The sequence below is a fragment of the Cavia porcellus genome, unplaced genomic scaffold, assembly GCF_034190915.1.
Source record: "Cavia porcellus strain 051 isolate PalLab524CR breed Dunkin Hartley unplaced genomic scaffold, mCavPor4.1 scaffold_3, whole genome shotgun sequence".
Taxonomy (NCBI): domain Eukaryota; kingdom Metazoa; phylum Chordata; class Mammalia; order Rodentia; family Caviidae; genus Cavia; species Cavia porcellus.
The window spans coordinates 42,310,617-42,317,350 of record NW_026947486.1 but is presented as its reverse complement, the minus strand read 5'-3'; the positions used below and the strand labels follow the sequence as shown (position 1 = coordinate 42,317,350).

The following is a 6,734-nucleotide window of genomic DNA, read 5'->3' as shown; positions in this document are numbered from 1 at the left end:
GTGCATGAAGTGCCTTAGTCACCTTGAAATACTTATCTTTTCTTCAAGGAAGGCACGGCCTGATTATAGGAGTGTGGTGCTACACTCCTATAGTCCAAGCACTCGGGCTGATGGGGCAGGAAGATTACAGCAATTCCCAGGCCAGCCTGGGCTGCATAGTTCAGGCCAGCCTGAACTACATAGGAAGACCCTGTCTCAAAAAAAAGTGAAAACCAAAGAAGGCCTAGCTGAGATCTTGTATCGGGTAAAGAATGTGAATTTACCATTTCATTTCAATTGAAATTCATCTTTGTTTTTTGAGACAAGGTCTTGCTATGTAATTCAGGCTGCCCTTGAACTAACTGTGTGATTCAAGCTGGCCTTGAACTCATGGCAATTTTCCTATCTCAGCCTCCCAACTGCTGCAATTATAGGTGTTTACCACAACTCCCAGCTGAAACTCACCCTATCTGACTCCATATTCCTGTTTTACTTTAAATATATGGGCATAAATATTTGCATTATTCTTTACTATAAATTTTAAAATTCCTTTAATTATTTATTTCTATACACCACCACGTGGCATGATACCTTGCACCTAACACAGATGTATCATGAAGGAAATGTTGAATAAATGTTGGGTGGAATATAAAACTCAGATTACCAGTCTAGCAGTTTTTGCTCAGCAATACTGGGCTATTATTGGTCAAGAGGATTCTATGACAAATGCATAATGCTGTCTGCCTTAGGTTAATCAACAAAAATTAAAGGACATAAAAGACATTCAAAATGAGTACTGTTAAAACCATTAAGTCTACTGTGTGTTGAAAGACACTGGTTTTGTTTATTTGTTACTAGTGTAAGAATCTTCAGTAGTGCCTCCTTTTCAGTGTTTCCTGCCCCTATCAAAATGTTAATAAGACCAGACTTGTAATATGCCAAGTTTCACTTTATCTATATGACCACCAATAAGGACAGTGGTTGCTTATAGTCTTTGTAGTGCTACACCCTACATCTTCCCACCTTTTCACTCAGCATTCCAATTTACTCCTTAATGAGATAATGCTAAAACACTATCTCAACTGATTTATTTATATAATCCTAAATGTTTATATTCAGAGACACTTTTTATCTTTCTGGAATCAAGTATTTCATCAGTATATATCCATGGCTAAATAGAACTGCTAATACTCAAATATATAATTTCAACAAATATTACCTAAACACTTATGAAATGTTGGGCCATTTTTCAGATGAATAGACATTACCATACTTTATAACATAGATATAAATTTTTAATAAAATGTATCATTCATTAGAGGCAGATATGATGGAAAATTAAATGATGTCACAGGTCATTGATGAGAATGGAGTGTGGAACCCCTCATATTATTATTCTATGGTAACATCTCTTTCATCAAAGAATGTTCATCTTAAAATTTTGGTTTTATAAGATTAGATTGTTAGTCACCAAGGAAATGTAAATCAAAATGACAATGAAACATCATTTCACCTTAATAAGCATGACTAATATCAAAGAGACTGAAAATAGCAAATGTTGGTAAAGATATACAGAAAAGGAATATAAAGTACTATATCCATTGTGGAAAAAAATATGAAAATTGATAGAAATTTAAAAAATAGAATTATCATATAATATAGCAATTTCACTGGTGGGTATATATCCAAAGGAAATGGAATCAGTATGTCAAAGAGATATCTATACTCTCATACTAATTGTTGTACTAAGCACAATAACCAAGAAAAGGAAACAACCTGAGTCTTTCAAATAATTGAGAGACAAAATGCAGTACATATGCAACATGGAATTTTATTCAGACATAAAAACAATGAAATCCTGTCATTGTTATAACATGTACGAAACTCGAGATAACTATGTTAAGTGAAATGTCAGGCATAGAAAGACGAATGGTTCATTTTGTCACTCATATGTGGAATCTAAGTTGATCTCATAGAAATTGAGAGTAAAATGCTAGTTATGAGAGGCTGGAGACAATTGGGGAGAGGGCACAATTGGAAAATGCTGATCTGTTGGTATTAAGATACAGTTAGAGTAAGAAATTCCATGGTACCAATGCATATTAGGTTGATCATAGGAAATGTTTATGTACTATACATTTGAAAACGCTAGAAGAAAGGAATTTAAAACATTTAGCACAAGGACATAAATGCATGTTTTAGGAAACAAATATATTTAACATGATTTAAATATTATACAATACGTACATGTAGCAAACATTACATGGTACCACATTAAAATATATAACTTTCATGTTTTTGTATTTGTTAAACATAAAAGATTTAAAAATGACAAAAACATTATATGTTTTTCCTTTCCATTTATGTCACTCTTATGGCAATTTCATTATATTGTATGTGCTCATTAATTTAGATGTACAATTACAGTTTCTGCATTTTTATTAGATCATGTAGGGGAATGTCTATTCTACTTTAAGTGAAGTATAGTGTGTATCCTATTCACAGATCTTGGGCAATATGTCTTTATGTTAAATGCATTTAACATTTCCTTTTAAAAGGAATAAAACCAATCAAAAAGAAACATTGAAAAGCATTGAAAGCATTATGTGACTTCAAAACAAGATGATAACAAAAATAACAAAATGCTGTGAATGGTGCACATTCACAGCACCATTTCATATATCAGTGATTTTGCCTAGAATAGGTAGACACCAGACTTAAATTATTAGCATAATTCATATTGGTCCAAAGAGCTTTTCTTGATTTTTTAAAACTACTGAAGTTATATTTCTGATGTTATACATGGCAAGGACACGTGACAATACCTGTATTCGCACTGTTTTTTGAGGTATGGACCATGGCAGGTCATAGTTTATGTCAAAGACTGCATGTGATCCTTAACTCTCATTCATCTTTCCAAAGTTGAAGTAATCAATATTTAGTCTTATTTTTGTTATCAATTCATGGCACATCAGTTTAGAAGCTTTCAATCTGGATGGATAATCAACCACTCAAGACAGTTTTAAAGGAAGAATAGCATGTCCTATGGCAGCAATATTAAAGATGTGCTCCAAGATTTCTCTCTTCCTGGTATGCATGTCCTACATAATTCCTGAAACTGTGAGGTTGATGCATTTTTATACATCCATGAAGTTTCATCATGTACAAAGCCTCTCTGAAGATAGGGAAATGGTTTATTTTTTTCTCTTTTTATTTTAAAACAAAATAAAACAAAGCAAAACAGAATAAAGCAAATCAGAAGAGAACAACGCAAGTGATACAGGACTTCAAAAGAAGACAACAGGAAATGAACAATGGCTACAATAATGTTTCTGATTTTCTTCAAAATATCTGTCCATCCCGTCATACACAATAAAATCAACACACAATAAAATCAAATGAAACAATGTCTCTTGTTTTCTTGAAAATAGCTGTCCATACCTTCACACGTAATAAAATCGAACAAAACAAAACAGACTAAAACCAATATAAATAAAAGAATGAAAGCATTACAGGATTTCTAAACAAGATAATAGGAAATGAACAGTGGCTACCATAATGTCTCTTGTTTTCTTCAAAATAGATACCCATACTATCACACATAAGAAAATCAAATGTAACAAAACAGAATAAAACCAATCAAAAAGAAACATTGAAAAGCATTGAAAGCATTATGTGACTTCAAAACAAGATGATAGAAAATCGACAACAGTTACCCTAATGTCCTGTTTTCTTCAAAATAGCTGTCGATATCATCACAAATAATAAAATCAAACGAAACAGAATAAAACCAATCAAAACAAAAGACGGAAAGCATTATAGGACTTCAAAGCAAGATAATAGGAAACCATAATTACAATACTATATCCCATTTCTTTGTATATTCCAGATATTAGTCATTTGAAGAATAACTGAAAAAAATTTCACCCATTCTGTAGGTTATCTTGTCACTCTGATGGTGGTTTTCTTTGCTGTACAGAAGCTTTTTAATTTGATGTTATCCTATTTGTTGATTTTTGGATTTACTTCTTGTGCAATTGGAGTTCTGTTAAGAAAGTCTTTGCCTATAGCCATTTCTTCCAGAGTTTTACCTAATTTATCTTTCAATTGATTGTTTCTGTGTTTTTTTATTTAAAAGGAAAAAGAGAAAAAAAGCAGAACAAAACAAAACAGTGTAAGGGTACAAGTAATTCAGAACTACAAAAAAAAAAAAAACAGTAAGCTATCACCAGTTAATAGATTACTCGCTATCATTTTAGAAACAGTGTTTCAGGTCACAGGATCAAAGCACACAAAGCGAACATTCAAACAGTGAGACTGCAAACAGTTGTGTTCAGTAATCCAATCAAAAATATTAATATGGTCTTCTATGTAACACACTGTTTTAATATTTAGATCTTTGATCCATGTTGAACTTAGTTTCCTGCATGGGGAGACATAATAGGTCTAAGTCCAATCTTCAGAACGTGGAAATTCAGTTTTCCTAGTACCATCTGTTAAAGAGAATATCTTTCCTCCAGCAAAAGTATTGGACTCCTTCATCAAAGATATGGTAGTTTTGTGTGCTTGGTGTTGTTTCTCCATCCTTTATTCTGTTCCATAGATCTATAATTTTTTCAAACCAGTTCCATGCTTTTTAAATTACGGCAGCTTTGTAGTATAAATTGGTATTCCAGGTTTTGATGCCTCTTGTTTTGCTTTTATTGACCAGAATTGCGTGTGGTGTTGTAGGTTTCTTTTAATTCCGCATAAGTTTTAGGATTGTATTCTTGAGTTCTGTGAATAATGCCACTGATATTTTGATTGAAACTGCATTAAATCTGTGTAACAGTTTTGGAAATATAACGATTTTGCCTATTGTTGTGCCCATCTAAGAGCAAGGCATGATTTTCATTTTCTGATACCCTTTCTGATCTTCTTTTTAATAATATTGTAGTTTTTATTGTAGAGGTCTTTCACTTCATTGATTAGGATGAGTCTTATTTAGGTCATTTTACTTGATGTTGTTTGAAAGGTGTTATTTCCTTAATTTTTCTCACAGTGTTTATGGAACACTTCAAAAATTTGTGTCATCTTTGTGCAGGAGCCATGTTAATGTTCTCTGTATCATTTCAATTTTAGTATATGTGCTGCTAAAGTGAGAACTCTCACAGTGTTTATTATTAGTGCATAGAAAAGCTATTAATTTTTAAATGTTGATAATGCATGTTGCTACATTACTTAATTTGGTTATTAATTGCAGGTGAATTTTGGTATAGTTCTTTGGATTGTCTACACAAAGGATCCTGTCATCTGCAAATAATGTTACATTCACTTCTTTATTTTGTTACTTATTCACAACCTCTTTATTTTTTCTTACTTGCTTGCTCTAGTGAATATTTTGAGATCCATAGGGAACAAAATAGGTGATAATAGGCATCCTTATCTTTTCCCTGATTTTAGGAGGAAAGCTTCCACTTCTCTCCATTGAATAAGATGATGGATGTTGATTTGTCATAGATGAATTTTATCAGAACTTGGATTTCTTGATATTGGTGGAGAGATAGGATTAGTTGTTTTAGTAGGACCATTTTAAAACTTTTTATTAGAAATAATTTTAAGTTTACAGAAAATACCAAAAATACACTGAACATACATTTATCCTTCACACAGATTCACTATTGCTAATATTTTGTCCCATTTCCTTTATCATGTTTTATTTCTCATATTTTTCCTGAGATATGTGAGAATGTATTGTGTATTTCATACCCTGTTACTTTAAGTACTTTTATGTATTTCATCTGAATAAGAAAATTAAATCAATCAGAAAATGATGATCAAATTCTGAAAATTTAGCACTGATACTATACTTTTCATCTTCAGTTCAAGATCCATGTGATGCTCATGTGTTTCATTCAGGTGTCATCTTTTCAGTCTCATAAAAGGATCACTCTGAGTATGGGCTGAAATCTCTAAAAATCTATGAGATTCCTTCCTTCCTTCATGTTGGGTGCAAGTATTTTCTCTCAACAATGAGAGAAAAGTAACCAAGACAAAATTTGTTACCAGAGGATTGGGGTTGTGGCTGTGATTATACCTGACCATGTTTTTCAAGAGGCTTGGTAAATGACTTGTGGGAAGAGATTAGGAAAGTTTGGAATTGTCACCTAAAAGAGTGGCAGTGAAATAGCTTAGGCTGTCCTGTAGGGGATATTCTGGCCAGAGTTCAGGAGACCAGAAGGCTAATGGAAAGCCTGCCAGTAAAGACCATGCTTGGGAGATTTCTGCTGTGAAGAAGGATTGCATTGGTTGTTGGACTCCATAAGATATATATTATGGCTTGGTAGAAAATTTTTCTTCATTTTTCCTGTGCCCATTGACTGCCTGATACTGAGATTAAGGGCAATAGACTGAGTAATTTGGAAGAAGAAATTTCAAGGTAGTTAAATGTTGAGGGTTTGGCATAGCTATTATTGGGAGGTTTTAGTCAGATTTATTTTGTGAATCAAGAGCAAAAAGCCCAATAGGCTTTTTGAGTTTGACCAGAAAACCATGTGAGTTTGACCAGAAAACCATGAACTGTACAGCTAGATCTGAGACCTCGATTGCTGAAAAGGAACAGAGAAATGAAAAGCATGTCCTGGGGCCATCCCAGGAAGCAGCTAGTCTCCACCCATTGAAGCCTCAAGACTAAAAAAGTGAAAGATTTTGCTCAGAAGAGAAAGCCACAGAGTACCAGGTTCCAGAGTAGTGACAGAGGCCACAGAAGGTTCCAT

At 33.1% G+C, this 6,734-nt stretch overlaps 1 non-coding gene across 1 annotated transcript; it reads right to left on the bottom strand.

The window, feature by feature from the left end:
- Positions 1 to 5,019: 5,019 nt before the first annotated feature.
- On the bottom strand, positions 5,020 to 5,124 carry LOC111757160 (U6 spliceosomal RNA). The gene has a single exon (XR_002791527.1). It is a non-coding gene; the product is annotated as a U6 spliceosomal RNA (small nuclear RNA).
- Between the last annotated feature and the right edge of the window lie 1,610 nt (positions 5,125 to 6,734).